The sequence below is a fragment of the Scylla paramamosain genome, chromosome 3, assembly GCF_035594125.1.
Source record: "Scylla paramamosain isolate STU-SP2022 chromosome 3, ASM3559412v1, whole genome shotgun sequence".
NCBI lineage: Eukaryota > Metazoa > Arthropoda > Malacostraca > Decapoda > Portunidae > Scylla > Scylla paramamosain.
The window spans coordinates 37,103,022-37,118,021 of NC_087153.1; the positions used below are offsets into that span (position 1 = coordinate 37,103,022).

The 15,000-nt window shown below is 43.6% G+C and overlaps 1 long non-coding RNA gene and 2 other non-coding genes across 4 annotated transcripts in view; all 3 read right to left on the reverse strand.

Moving 5' to 3' along the window:
* Positions 1–15,000, reverse strand: part of LOC135094835 (uncharacterized) — a 162,285-nt gene that overhangs the window by 117,839 nt on the left and 29,446 nt on the right. The window lies entirely within an intron of this gene.
* Trnaa-agc (transfer RNA alanine (anticodon AGC)) lies at positions 3,040–3,112 on the reverse strand. Its single transcript has one exon. It is a non-coding gene; the product is annotated as a tRNA-Ala (tRNA).
* Trnaa-ugc (transfer RNA alanine (anticodon UGC)) lies at positions 3,119–3,190 on the reverse strand. Its single transcript has one exon. It is a non-coding gene; the product is annotated as a tRNA-Ala (tRNA).

Consider the following 15,000-nt stretch of genomic DNA (forward strand, 5'->3'; position numbering starts at 1 on the left):
TCAACAATATGACAGTGATAATTAATTAGGTATTTAAGCGAAATGTATGTACTTGTGCTTGCATTATTAAGGTTTCTCCGCTCGTTTGTCTGTCTGTTTGTGTGTCTGTGTGTCTAACTGGTCATCTATTATCTGTCATCTATTACTGTTTGAATCGTGTGCCTCTCAATATATATTTTTTGTTTGTTTCATGTGTCTGTCTGTCTCGATGTATGTATGTATGTATGTGTGTTTTGACTTCCTGTCTGCTTGTTTATCTGTCGGTTCATCAACCTGTTTTCTATCTGTTTGTCTGACTTCATCTCCACATATCGCTATCTCTCTGTTTGTCTGTCTGTCTGCCTGTGTTTCTACCTCTCTGGCTGTCTGCCTCTGCTTGCCTGCCTGCCCACCACACTTTCTATTTGTCTTTAACTGAAGCACACATTCCGCAGCCCCATTATCCACACACAAGGTAGCAGCCGCCGCACACTGCCCGCCGCTGCAATGCTCCACACATCCCACACCGCCGAAATTCCTTGTACACAATTCCATTCCAGCTTCCTCGCATTTGGTACTGACTCTACGGACAATCAGTGTATACTTTTACTTCCACACGTTCCAGTTAAGAGGATGCTCGGCTCTAATGGCCTCTGTTATCGTTGGACTACGATTACAACAACAATGGTAAGATACAGTACGATGATAGCGAGAGTAATGGAGTGAAGATATTGGTTAACTCTCCTTTGAAACGACGAGGATAATATCAACAAAAAAAATAATACGTGTGCAGTGGGAGAGCTGGAGGGGAAGCGAATATAAGACTGAGAATAATCGAGGGAAGATACTGATTAAATCTACTGTAGAACGGCAAGGAGAATGAAAAAAGCAGTGGAGAGTCGTGTGCAGAGGAGCAGCTGTAGGGGGAATGAAGTACAAGGCTGGAAATAATAGAATAATAGAGGAAAGATAGCGACTGACTCTAAATATCAATAAAAAAAGAAAATAGAATTAGTGTGCAGAGGGACAGAGGGCTAGCAAGAAGCATACATCCACTTAGTAGGGATGAGCAGTAACCATGGAGACAGCGATGGGAGGCGGTAAATGATGCAGCGTGGAGGCAGAATGATGAGACACTGAGAACACTAAAAAGAAATCTTGATAAGGTTAATTGCCCGTGACTCCATCCACCGCCCTTGGAAGTGCTGAGGAGGGAATATCCTATTTGTTATAAGGCATCTGTATATTGAGACTTATTTGGTACGTGAGTGATGCAGAATCAATGTGGAGTAATCACTTGCCCCATTACATCGGCAATTTAAATACACGACCCTTTCTTCTCTTCTCTTACCCAGACAAGGCAACACGATTTACATCACCAAAATAAATATACGAAGCCTTACTATTGGCGCCTTAATGGTCAATACTTCATCCATGTCATTACCATCACAACCCAATACGATTTTCCTATCACCAAAATAAATATACGGACTTTTACTATCAGCGCCCTAATGGTCGAGACCGCACCCACGCCACTACCCACAGAAACCAATGCAATTTTTCCTGCAAGTTCCTCTGATGGGCACAAGTATTCGGGACGGCCGCTGTGTGCTTGACGAGGCCAGTTCACTCAGCAGGGGCGGCGCAGACACGGATGGATTGCGATGAATTGAAATCCACACACATTCACTGAGGAAGCTTCATTCAGTCTCGTGAAGCTCCAGTGGACATGCATGACATCGCTGCCACTTGACTGCCTCGCCTCGCCACTCATGTCTTGGGAGCTCCAGCCACTTGGTCCACGCTTCTCAATGACTCACTTTTCTTCAGATTACACAGCTGGTTAATAATAATTGCCTACTTACTCTTGCCTACAATTCGAGATCTAAAGAAATATAACAATGTATGAAGGTGTAGTATGGTTGTCTTGAAATAGATTAATAATAGAAATAGAAAGTAAGGTTCAAAATTATGTATCAATACGGGAATTACAATATATTAAAGTGCTATGTGTGTTTTGAAACAAACTGGAGTACATAATTATCTAAGTCTGAAAAAATGGCAGCATTCCAAAATGTGTACAGCGTTGAAATGCTAGAAGTAGTTTTTTTTGTTCAAGTTTCGCAGCAGTGCAGGACGTAAACACTTTGAGGAACCACTGATACGAAACACGAATGAGCTTGTTTTGACTTGCCCGAGCAGGAGTTTTGCCATTATATCCTGACCACCCAGAGCACCGAGCACCCCCCTCAGCATTTCCCGCAGGCTGACTTCAAGGGTCAACTAACTTGTCCACCACTTCTGTCCTCGATTAGTGTACTTCACGATCACAAAGTCTACCAATTTCAGAACTCAGAGTCACAAGTCTTGACGAGGGAGACCAGATACCTCTCAGTCTGTGCCTTGTGATGTATTTTCTCTACGAGTGTGTGTGTGTGTGTGTGTGTGTGTGTGTGTGTGTGTGTGTGTGTGTGTGTGTGCGTGTAGCGGGGTGGATTCGTGGATGTGTGGTTGGGTGGAAATTGAGCTGGGATGGAGAACAAATGTGATGCGATAATATTTTAATGAATATTTTATGAACTAGTTGCTCTAATACAAAATATAACATACTCCACAAAATATGAGGTAGGGTTGAATTAGGTAATCAGAGTGAAGGTGAAAGCTGCAGCCGGGCCGCCGAGAAGCTGTCATGCACTGCAGTATTATTAACGCGCCTGCTGTCTGCATGAGCACGGCCCCTCACTCGTCATTGTCACGCAGCCGCTCCTCGCACCGCCCAGTGCTTCATTACGACCAGTGAGGAAGTGAGTGCCAGAACTAAGAGGCACTGAAGGAAGAGCAGCCACAAAGTTTCATAAGCCTCGCCAGACGCAGCCACCTCTCCCTGCTGCCCTCCACCTCCTTGATGCCCTTCCACTGCCTCCTCTCCTTCTTAACCAAAACTTAAAATGAAGAAACTTTCTTTGTCCCTGCTGCCCTATGTCTATGTCTATGTCTATGTAACTTAGTGTGAATGCACAAGTATGTGTGTCTGCATGTAAGGCATGAACCACGCAAAACTGGAGATGCGGGGCATCGATCCCCGTGCCTCTCGCATGCTAAGCGAGCGCTCTACCACTTGAGCTACATCCCCTGTTGGTGGAGGTGCCGGGGATCGAACCCGGGGCCTTTCACATGCAAAGCGAACGCTCTACCACTGAGCTACACCCCCGCGCTCTAGTTCGTGTGCTGCGGGCCGCTTATAAGCCCGTGTGTTGTTTGGGATCAGGCGACACGTGTTCCAATCCACACTCTGCCGCCCCGATATGAACTACGAACACTCCTGCATCACCACCAGGCGGCGAGTGGAGAAGTTCCGGAGTGAGAATTCCTAACACTTACAAGGCGCGAAGTTGCGAACACACACATGACGGAAAATAGCATGGCATCGAAAGACTGAAACGTTATTGGGGGAGAAACTTAAGATTATACCACTACAGTTCGTTAACACCAATATGGAGAAACGCAGGTGACGGGCAGGCAGAGCAGGACAGGCCACCAACGACCATGGAAACACACGAGTTAAGCAGACGGGACAGCAAACTAGAGTGGGGAAATGTAAATTCAAGAAAACAAAAGAATAAGACAGAGACGAGATGAGAAAGAAAATTAATCAGAAAATATTAAAAGAGACAAAAAATATACGTGTGAGAAAATGTAAGGTATATAACCCGTAGTGTGTGTGTGTGTGTGTGTGTGTGTGTGTGTGTGTGTGTGTGTGTGTGTGTGTGTGTGTGTGTGTGTGTGTGTGTGTGTACGCGTCTCAGCCTCAATTTCACAACTCAACATGTAACAAATTTCCCTCATTATGATGATGATGATGGAGAGAGAGAGAGAGAGAGGGAGAGAGAGGGAGAGAGGAGAGAGAGAGAGAGAGAGAGAGAGAGAGAGAGAGAGAGAGGCTTTCAAGATAACGTAATGAGAAGGCTTTTCCTCCCCTTTCTCTCTCTCTCTCTCTCCCTTTCTCTCGAGTTCACAATCTCACATTCATAAGGATTTCATTAGAGATAGTTCACATTCCCTCTATGGGCGGCTGTCTACCTATGGCTTCTCTCTCTCTCTCTCTCTCTCTCTCTCTCTCTCTCTCTCTCTCTCTCTCTCTCTCTCTCTCTCTCTCTCTCTCTCTCTCTCTCTCTCTCTCTCTCTCTCTCTCTCTCTCTCTCTCTCTCTCTCTCTCTCTCTCTCTCTCTCTCTCTCTCTCTCTCTCTCTCTCTCTCTCTCCCTGCACATTCAGAACAGTATATAACACACCACACACACACACACACACACACACACACACCACGCGTAGCTTGGAGCTTGGGGCATGGAAAGGGTGGTGGTGGCGGGAGGGCAGCATTTCCCTGAGCTTACAGATAAGTTACTGGAGAGCCAGGGAAAGATGAAAAATACAAGAAGCTGTCCTGCCATTACAATTTTAACATAGTAATCGTAAATATCAGGAATTTGAGTGTTTATTTCCAAGAAATCTCAGTTACCAGAGAGAGAGAAAGAGAGAGAGAGAGAGAGAGAGAGAGAAGAGAGAGAGAGAGAGAGAGAGAGAGAGAGAGAGAGAGAGAGAGAGAGAGAGGAGAGAGAGAGAGAGGAGGGCTTAGATGGAGATGATAGGGAGGGGGTGTGAGAAATGTAGAAACAAGGTGAGGATGGGAGGGCGGACATGGAGTGGGGTTAATAAAGATGTAGCTTAATTGACCACGTCACGACTTTACTTATTAAAATCCCTTGAGTTGACATGTCGCTATATCTAAAAATAAAGGAAGGAAGGCTGCTTCATGAAGTAGGGAGCCGTATGAGTACATACACTAATCTAAGCGCACATACATATATACATACGTACATGCAGACATACATTCTTATACATATACACAGAAACAACTTAAGTAATGCATACACACACACACACACACACACACAAACACACACACACTCACAGGACCACAAGCAAACAAACAGAATTACGAACAAGCATGTTAGTGAACTTCTGATTTGTATACGCAAATTGGCCAGCAAAGATACACACCACACACACACACAGAGAGAGAGAGAGAGAGAGAGAGAGAGAGAGAGAGAGAGAGAGAAAGGTAAGAAAAATTACTTACATACAGGGTAAATTAAACAACAAAGTAAACACACACACACACACACACACACACACACACACACACACACACACACACACACACACAGAGAGAGAGAGAGAGAGAGACGAGAGAGAGAGAGAGAGGGGGGTAAGAAAAATTACTTACATACAAGATAAATTAAACAATAAAGTGCACACACACACACACACACACACACACACACACACACACACCAAGTGGCAGTTTAAGGGTTAACACCAATTATACTGCTTTGTGATTTGTTTCTGATTGGCGCAAAACACACACACACACACACACACACAGGCAGTTAAGCTTGTGGGAGTGTAGTGTTAACACCACACCATACCATACCACACCACACGACACCACCACCACCACCACCAGACACCACACCACACCATACCACGGTATCCTTGACGCCCCTGCCTACCCAGCCTTGCCGAGCCCCTCCGACCCCCGCTCCGTCCCGCCGTGGCTAAGGTAACAATTTCCCATTGCATATATAGCGAAATTTCGAGGGTTTTTGCAGGTGTTTCCAGGTGATTTAAAGGCTTGCTGTATAGGTGAAGGTGGAGAAGGTGGAGGTGGAGGGAAGAGGAGGACAGTGAGGGGAGGGAAGAGGAGGACAGTGAGGGGGAGGGGAGAGGAGCAAGGGGTACGGAGGGAGAGGTGCAAAAAAAACTACTTCGGCTCTGTATCATCATGTCCATTTCTTTTTATTTAATGAAGTTTGCATTGTTTTAATATTTAATTTATTGATAGAAAAGTAAAATAAGTTATAACATGTAATAAGATCTTTTCTAGCTGTGTTTTTTTTGTTTCCCCGTTAAAATAACACTTTCGTCATTTTATAAATTTTCATTTTCGTTATTAGCACGCCTAGGATTGTTTTGACGTTTGATTTAAAACTTAAAAAATATAAGAAACGTATCCCCAAGTAATAATATCCAATAAAATCTAGTCTAACTATTCGTATTTTCAAATTTGAAATAAAACCGTTGTTAGATTTGAAAAATTATTTTCTTTATACGACGAGGAATTCGTGTTTTCTTTACTCATCCGAAAGTATAGATTTTTTGCATTCAGAATATGTAATATAATCTAGTCTGACTGTGTTTTCCATCTCGATATTATAAGGTTTTTGTGGCCCCGTTCATAAAATTTACAGATCATTTCTTGAATTTTTCTTTATCATTATTCAGGTTGGAAATGTTTTTATATTCCAGATATTTATTAAAGTATTTGTCAAGTCAGAATATATAAGGCATTCCAGTCTAGCTCCGTTTTTTCGAGGGGTCGATTTCAAAATGGATTACCGGACGTAAATTAGTGACGTCATCAGTGACGTCATCATGGTACCGAGACCTAGGACGTCCCTCTATTCCAGTCTCTCTCCATCAATGTTCAGTGTGTTAGTTGAAGTATATGGCAGGTCAGAATATATAGTGTAGTCCAGTCTTGGCGTCTTTCTTCTCGCGAGTTTCCAAATGAATTGCCATACGTAAAAATAAGGGCCGAGACGAACATTTTTCCTGGCTTCCTCCCTACCTCTGCATCAATATCTAGTTAAATCTCTAGACTCAGACGTGAAGGAAAGCCAGAATTAACCACGAAAATAGACAAATATCCCAAAAAATACCACATATAAGGCTTAAAGTGCATGTTGCAACCCCGTTCAAGGCGCTCACCGTGAAAACATCAGAACACAGACCGACACCTTTTCTCCTCCCTGCCCGCGTCTGTTCGTCAATATTTCTCCAAAATAAGATGTATAGACTCTTGTAGTAGGAGGAGGAGAAAAAATGAGGAATGGAGGGGGAAGGTGGAGGAGGAAGAGGAGAAAATGAGGAATAGAGAAGAAGGAAGAGGGGAGAAGGAACGGATGAGGAGAGGGTTCTCTCTCTTTCTCGTTCTCTTAGATGGAGGTTAATTGGGGGTATATGAGAAATGTAGAAACAAGGAGGGAGTGGGGATGGAGAGGCGGACATGGAGAGGTGTTGAGAAAGGTGTGGCTTAATTTACACGTCACGACTTGTGCCCAATGATATATACCTATTAAAATCCCTTGAGCTGACATGTCGCTTTAGCTAAAAATAAGGTTAGGAAGGCTGCTTCATTACGTAGGGAGCCATCTGTACTTCATTGCACCCTGCCAAGTCTACGTAGCATAAACACCCTTCCACACCCTGTCAAAGTCCCTAGTCGACACTCTACCAATGATCTTCCCCTGTGTAGATGAAACACACCCTACTAAACTTTGTCAAGCTCCCTGCCAGACCTCAGCTCCCATCACCTTGTTCTATATTTATTGCCCAACGCCTAACACTTGTGCAGTCACTTCGCCTCACTTTGCTTCACACTTTTAGCTCGGCACATTTTTCCACCTGCCTGATACCTTCCCGGGGTCGGCCATCAGCTTCAGGTGGTGGCCTCCGCTTCACTCTTTCATCCGTGCCCTCTCCTCTGGTTCCCCTTTCACGCTGTCATGCTGCTGTCCCTGCCTCCTGCCTTCCTCTCCTCTCCTTTCCTTCGTTTTCTTTTCACTTTTCTTTTCCGTTTTCTTTTCGGTTTCGTTGCATTCAGCCATCAGTCAGCTTCCCGCAAGTCTCTCGCAAAACTCTCTCTTCTCCCTTTCCCTATCTCCCTCTCCTTCTCCCTCCCTTTTATACTACGAATCAAACCCAAACCTCATTTTATCACTACTTCTTCCTCCCCATTTCCTCCTCCTCTCCTTTCTCATCTATCCTCGTTACCTGCCTCACCCTTCCTCCCTCCCTCCGCACGAGAAAGGAAGGAACAGGAGAGCGGCGCGCGAAGGTTACATCTCAATACATTTCAGTCTTTTTTTCTCCACCAGCCTTGCACCTCCACACTCGAGATGTCCAACAAGGCACACTGGCAGCAATAACATCCTAGGTGAGACGCGAGGCTGGGGGCGGTGGGGGAGTGTGTGTGTGTGTGTGTTCCTGCACGCTAGCAATAGAAGGTGGTGGGAATATAGTAGTGCTTTTAAGGTGATTGGAATGTTGTTGTTGCTTGTTTCTTTATTTAGCTTATGTGTTGGTGTTATGGTATTTGTCTGTGTTTTCTTTTTTCTTTTCTGTCTGTCTGTCTGTTTGTCTGTCTGTTTATCCGTGTCTGCCCGCCTACACGCACACAAACACACGCGAATTCTTAGAAAATATATTCACATTTTCGAAACATCAAAGGGCAAGATTAGACTTAACACAGAGCGCTCTCTCTCTCTCTCTCTCTCTCTCTCTCTCTCTCTCTCTCTCTCTCTCTCTCTCTCTCTCTCTCTCTCTCCTGGCGTTCTCTCCTGGCGTTTTAACATATTTATTTCTTATTCCTTACTGTTCTAGCATTCTGATCTTCCTCTCTCCCTCTCTTCTTTCAAATTAATTTTTCCACTGTTTCCTTATACCATCATTCTTCTTATACTTAATTTTATTCTTCTATTATTATTATTATTATTATTATTATTATTATTAATCTTATTATTATTATTATTATTGTTATTTATATTTAATCTTATCATCATCATCATCATCATCATCATCATCATCAGCATTCTTTCGTAAAGTATCTTCCTCCCTTCCTCCTCTTCCTCTTCGTTTAAGCTTCTCACTTTAACAGCAACCTTCTCCTCCTCCTCCTCCTCCTCCTTCATGAAATGAAATGGCTGAGAGACTGGCTCTCTGACAGAAAACAGCGTGTTGTAATAAATGGAAAAGAGTCAGAGTGGCATAAGGTAAATAGCGGCGTTCCTCAAGGCTCTGTATTAGGACCAGTACTCTTCATAATGTACATAAATGATATTGATGAAGGGATAAACTGCAAAATAAGTAAATTTGCAGACGACACCAAAATAACAAGTAGAGTTACGTCTGTGTCACAATGGCAGGAACTGCAGTGTGACCTCAATAAACTAACAAGCTGGGCAGAAAAATGGCAGATGAGATTCAATATAGAAAAGTGTAAAATTCTACATATCGGAAGCAACAATGTTCAGGCGAGATATGTAATGAATAACATGCCACTGTCAAGTGCTGATAAAGAAAAAGATCTTGGTGTCGTTGTGTCAAACGACCTAAAGCCGAGTCAACACTGCACAGAAACAGTAAAGACGGCAAATAAATTAGTAGGGTTCATTGGAAGAACCTTTGAATTTAAATCAGAAAAGGTTATACTTGCCTTATATAACTCACTGGTGCGCCCTCATCTAGAATACTGTGTACAGTTCTGGTCACCATACTACAAAAAAGACATTGAAAAACTAGAAAAGATACAGCGCAGAGTCACAAAGATGATTCCAAGATTGCGCAATAAGCCGTATGAGGAACGACTGGAAGAACTAAACCTATTTAGTTTAACAAAGCGCAGGATAAGAGGAGACCTAATTGAAGTGTTCAAAATTTTCAAAGGATATAGTAACATTGATGCACATAATTATTTTACCATTGATCATTCTAACCTAACAAGAAATAATGGATTCAAGATTATACCCAAACGTTTTAAATCCCACGAGGCAAAACATTTCTTCTTTAATCGTATAGTAAATATATGGAATAAACTTCCTGCCGAAATTGTAAACAGCAATACTATTGAATCATTCAAAAATAAAATAGACAAATATTTAAAAGCAAATCCCCAACAAGCTCTCTTCTTGTCCGAATAATTACTAAATTCACTATTTAAACTCTTATTCAACAGTTTTAATATAACTTGTATTAACTTTCAGATAGGCGTATAGAGTTCACCGTAGGGTGAATAGTAGAACTTCCTTTCATCCTTTCCTATGAAAATTTCCATGTCAGTTTTTCCATACTGCATGGTACTTTTCCCAACTATTTCCATGCCAGCGCAAGCTGGAGGGAGTGGTGGGTGGGGAGGAGCCTTCTGCTATGCTGTCCTGTCTCTCTTCACTGTAGCTAGTTAGAAGTAGTTACCAAACAGCCTTGCAAGGACCAAAAGGTTTGTTGCTGTTTGGCTTTCCTTTGTATTCCTTTGTATTCCTTTGTATTAGTGATAGTTCTTGTCTATTTTCTATTAAATGTCTTCTTCCTTTCTCTATTGCTTCATATCCCTTTTTTTCTTGCCAGCCGTAAATGGAGGGAGCGGTGGGTAGGGACAAGCCTTCACCTGTACTATCCTACTTCTCTCTCTGTATGTTAAAGAGCGTAGTCGCCACTAACAGCTTCTAACGGGAACAACATGGCTATTTCGTCGTTACCACAAGCAAGTGTATTTCGGTGTGTTCTTTCTTTGTTTTCCTTTGCTTTCCTCCTCCTCCTCCTTCTTCTCCTTCCTCCTCCTACTCCTCCTCCTCCTCCTTCCTCCTCTTTCCTCCTTCTCTTCCCCCTCCTCCATCAATCCATTTTCATTCTAATACGCCAATCAAAACACAACATCCAAAACAATAGTTGGCATCGATTCCTCTCTCTCTCTCTCTCTCTCTCTCTCTCTCTCTCTCTCTCTCTCTCTCTCTCTGAACACGTTACTGGAAAACAAAACTACTTCCTTCCACAAAACTCGCTTCAATCAAAGTTACTCTACATCTTGTTTTCTTCAGCCCATCAGCAGCCCAGCGTGAGACAAGGCGCCCCTGCAGTACCCTATAGGCGGGGGAGTGACAGTGCGTGAGGGGGTGTGGCAGAGAAGCGGTCTTACCTTACTGGCATCGCGGTAACATGACAAGACACGCATTGGCGATCACTCTTCACAAGCGTTTCATTTCATTTATTTCGTTAATAAAGAAGACAAGATTTTTTTTTCAGTCTTTGTTTTTATCTTGTATTCTTTTCCTTATCCTCCTCCTCCTCTTCATCTTCTTTCATCATCGTCGTCTTATCCTGATCCTATTACTCTTTATAGTGCTACTTCCACTACTATTACTCTTGTTCTTGTTCTTGCTCTTCCTCCTCCTCCTCCTCCTGAAGAAATTCCTTACTTCCTACAGCACTTTAGTTCATCGCCTTGGTAATGTGTCTCTCCCTCCTCTTTCTCCTTCTCCTCCTCCTCCTCCTCCTCCTCCTCGCTACATGAATTTAAAAGTTCCACACACTTTTAGTTCCCATCAGACAAACATTTCAGAGTAACAGGATTCCATTAATCACGTTTTATTCTCTCTCTCTCTCTCTCTCTCTCTCTCTCTCTCTCTCTCTCTCTCTCTCTCTCTCTCTCTCTCTCTCTCTCTCTCTCTCTCTCTCTCTCTCTCTCTCTCTCTCTCTCTCTCTCTCTCTCTACCTGTCCATCTACCTATCTACTTAACTACCTGTCCAATCTATCTGCCTATCTCACCTGTTGACCAGCAGCCACACAGCAGCAGTCAGGGCTTAACCTTTCTTCAAAATCCTGGAGCTGTACAAGCCGGAAAGAAATCACTCATATAAACATTTTTTTCTGACTGGCGAGTGGAAATGAACACCGCTTATCCATAATAACTGATTGCAAACACGAGAAGAATATATACTCATTATATCCCTTATTCCTACTGCAATCCCCTCCTTACTGATATGTGTGTGTGTGTGTGTCTAGTGAGTGGACAATGAACACTAGGTATCCATAACAGGTGAACATGAGAATAATATATACCCACTCCTTCTCTCGTATCTTCCTCCAATCTCTCGCATTGACATCGTTACAAAGCGGAGGATGTTTTTATCTCTCTCTCTCTCTCTCTCTCTCTCTCTCTCTCTCTCTCTCTCTCTCTCTCTCTCTCTCTCTCTCTCTCTCTCTCTCTCTCTCTCTCTACAGCTACGAGACAATATTGTGCTGTCTATACACGTAACAAATCTATTTACAAGACCATCTACTTCTCATCTCAGGGAGCAACGCCTAGGTGGAGGTTCAGAATGTTACGCTGTAGATCCGACGCCGCTAAGACATAGTGAGCCAGGTGTGATGTCTGGCTTCACCGCTTCCTGAGCACTGAAGGAGTAGAGTCATATATAATGGTGGTGGTGGTGATGGTGGTGGTGATGGTGGTGGTGGTGGTGGTGGTGATGGTGGTGGTGGTGGTGACGGGGCACATTCCTATGAAGTGTAATACGTTTTAAAACATGGTCTTGTAACCTGTATTCTCTCTCTCTCTCTCTCTCTCTCTCTCTCTCTCTCTCTCTCTCTCTCTCTCTCTCTCTCTCTCTCTCTCTCTCTCTCTCTCTCTCTCTCTCTCTCTCTCTAACCTTTCCTTTCAAGATGCACTAATAAATTAAAACATACACCACCTCCTCCTCCTCCTCCTCCTCCTCCTCTTTCCTCCTCCTCCTCCTCCATACCAATTTTCTCTTCTTTTCACTTCCTGTTAATTATTTCCGCTTCTCCTCAATATGAAAGTAATCAACACCTTTTTGTTCCCTAATGTCAACAAAAAGATACCAAACTTTGTGCAACATCGCAGTTTACCTTAAAAAAAACGTAACGCAGGAATATATTATGTCACAAGAGGAGGAGGAGGAGGAGGAGGAGGTCAGACGGTAATGTGCTGTTCGTGTCATGATAATGTTATGCCTGCGTCACTCTTCGCGGTAAGAATGTGTCGGGGATGTAAACATGTCTCCTCCTCCTCCTCCTCCTCCTCCTCCTCCTCCTCCTCCTCATCTTCCTCCTCCTCTTCTTCCTCCTCTTCCTCTTTCTCCTCCTTTAATTCGTCAGTGTTTTCTTTTTTTTTTGTTTCTCATTCTTCCTCACTTTCCTTCCCAAACGCCTTATTATGTTATGACTGTGTACTCGTATTTCTCTCTCTCTCTCTCTCTCTCTCTCTCTCTCTCTCTCTCTCTCTCTCTCTCTCTCTCTCTCTCTCTCTCTCTCTCTCTCTCTCTCTCTCTCTCACCCTTTGAAACTCTCTCATTTTCTCATATTTTCAATGTCATGCTCTCATTTTCTTTCACTGATTTGTGATTTCCTACTTCCATTCATATATTCATTTACAGAAAGTCACTCACACACACACACACACACACACACACACACCACACACACACACACACACACACACACACAGTACGGCATAGCGTACGGGCAAAAATGCATTGTATGTGTGTGTGTGTGTGTGTGTGTGTGTGTGTGTGTGTGTGTGTGTGTGTGTGTGTGTGTGTGTGTGTGTGTGTGTGTGTGTGTACGTCCCAACCCCTCTTTATTTATCTAGTTAACTGTTTCTCTCCATTCCTTAAGTGCAATGGAGTGTGTTTTCAGCAGGTGGACGAGGGAGGAGGAGGATGGAAGGGAACGGCAGGTGTGTTGGGGGAGGAGGAGGAAAAGTGGAGAAAGTGCAGGCGGAGGAAAAGGTGGTGGGAGTGGAGCGAGAGAGGTGAAGGGAGGTGGAGGGGCGTGGAGCGGTCAAGGTCAGCGTGAGTGACCTCCCTGCTTGCCACTAGCATCCCAAGTTCCTCGTAATGAAGATAAATTCCTTTCCCTTCCTCTCCCTTGACTCAGCATGGGGGCGGGTGGGGGGTCAGGGTGGGGTCAGGGTGGGGGTCAGGATGGAGGTAAGGGTGGGGGTTAGGAGGAAGGTGGGAGTGTCCTCGCCGCCCACCAGCAGCAGGCGCAGCGCTGGGTACAAGGTATTGCTCTTCAGGGGCCCGGAGCTGCAGCCGTAGTGATGGAATAAAGCACCAGGCGAGGATGTGCGGGTTATAAATGAAGTCTTGGTTATGCTGCAAGTGAGGTCTTTTGTAATTTTGAATTCACACAACTGTATACGGCGTCATAAACATGTTTTTTATTATAATTATTATTATTATTATTATTATTATTATTATTATTATTATCATTATTATTATCATTATTATTATTATTATTATTTACTACTATTTATTATTATATACGTTTTATTATACATTATTATTTTTATTACAATTATTATTATTATTATTATTATTATTATTATTATTATTATTATTATTATTATTAAATACGTGGAAGTTTCTTAAGACACCAACAACTGCAAAAATTCGAAATCACCACCACCACCACCACCCACCACCACCAATAACAACAACAACAACAGCAACAACAACAACAGCAAAAGCGTCATTAACTTTCCCTTTGCCGGATTGGCCAATTTAGCAACAGAAAATTATTGCACAAACTCAATCACTAACTTTTTGAGAACCTACAAAACCACGAAACAAAAAAAAAAAAAAAAACAGGTAAAAAATGCGCAATAAAAAAAAAAATAATACATACACGATGCGGCATTATGACCGGAGTACCTTTTTTCCAACGGCACTTCTAACCCACTCCCGGCCCAGCCCAGCCCAGCACGCCTCGTCGCCGCAACTGTCCACCGAACCAGTTGACGCGAAACAGAATTATCGGGACATTTTTGCTCGCCGAGTCGCCATGACGCAGACCACTTTGCCGGGCCCGCTTCGCTTGCTTCCCGCCACTGCGCTGCAAAGTCTGCCTTGGATGATTTCCCTGACAAGATGGAGCGGCACCACTTGCACGGCGCCACAAGGGATGCACGGGGAACAGCAAGGACGAGGAGCAGACCCAAGCAGCGCAGAGGAAGGCAGTGCTTGAGGCTGGTTAAGGTTTTTTGAGGTTGGTTGAGGTTCTTTTGAGGCTGGCTGAGGTCTTTGAAGTTTATTAAGGTTTCCTGAAGTTGGCTTGCTGCTGGTTGAGGTTCCCTGAGGTTGGCTTGCTGCTGGTTGAGGTTCTTTGAGATTGGTTGAGGTTGGTTTGAGGTTGGTTGAAGTTGGTTGGCAGCGTAGTGTGGAAAACCTCTAAGGAGTCACTCAACACAGCAACACTCACCAAACACACAAGCATGAACATCAAAGGAACCCGGAACTCGTCACTACCAAATCCCAGATGAAGCGACAAAACACGCCAAGGACAACAAGAAGCGGCAGTAATTACAAAATTGCGACTCGCC